The 989-nt window shown below is 39.7% G+C and overlaps 1 long non-coding RNA gene across 1 annotated transcript; it reads left to right on the top strand.

Moving 5' to 3' along the window:
* Nucleotides 1-989, top strand: LOC110675388. Its single transcript, XR_002499441.1, has 2 exons — nt 1-587; nt 642-989. It is a non-coding gene; the product is annotated as an uncharacterized LOC110675388 (long non-coding RNA).

The raw sequence follows: 989 nt of genomic DNA, 5'->3' as shown, positions 1-989 counted from the left end.
TTTTTCTTCGCACAATTTTCCGGTAATCCCTATAAATATCGACTTACGAAGGTTGCACTGTATGGGCCGCCGTCGACATTTCTGTTGATGGATTAAATCCGTTAAATCCCAGTAGCTTCACGACTTCTCACTTCAGATACGCGTTCTTACTGCCACGATTCTGGGAGGGATGACCAGTACAACCTACACGGAGAAAACAGAAAATACTAGTTTGCGTAGTTTTTATTGCATTCTCAATATATTCAGTTTTTATGCATTGCACAGCATTTTACTTTATACTTTCTAGTGCATATCTGAAATATATTTTTCACCGTGCATTTAGGGCTGCGTTGTTTACTCTCGGGACTTAACAAAATTTTGCTCTGTTTCGGTTGCGTCAGTTTCAGTTCAGTCACAAAAAGCAATAATTAGGTATTTGTTGCTGAATTTGTCGGTTAATTTTAGTGATATTGGCAATTTGGAGCTTTTGATCTAGATTGTGTACACACAGTGGCTTCCGGAGAAAACCGGATTGGTGGAAGATCGATGAATTCCAGAAAAGAATCAGTACGGATATCAGGAGAGACTTCAATGGAAACTTAAAAAATGTAAGTACTGTAAAACCGTTCCACAAACGCATGCATTAATTTAGTCTTTCTTAGTAGACTTCCTGTTGCCTTCCACCTCATGACCGATCCATAACTTTTCCCGGAGCTGAGCTCGTCAGACAACCAGAGATGGCAAAACGGATCTACGCCATAAGTTCGGCGGCAGTTTTTCCAGCATGATGACAAAAGTTCCGGCAGTAACATAATAAGAACGAGTCCGCAACGGAAGACAGTTTTTCGACACCAAAACGAGCAAAACCTAGGAAGTGAAGGATTCGTATTGCCAACTATGCTGCATTATTGTTTAGCACATTCAGTGCGGATACTTAAATTTATGATAAAAAGCCGATGAACTTATTGCGGGAGGTTTAATAAACATGATGAAAAATTCGTTGACCTTTA

Source organism: Aedes aegypti, chromosome 1 (assembly GCF_002204515.2).
Source record: "Aedes aegypti strain LVP_AGWG chromosome 1, AaegL5.0 Primary Assembly, whole genome shotgun sequence".
Classification (NCBI taxonomy): domain Eukaryota; kingdom Metazoa; phylum Arthropoda; class Insecta; order Diptera; family Culicidae; genus Aedes; species Aedes aegypti.
This window is presented reverse-complemented; position numbering and strand designations above follow the sequence as displayed.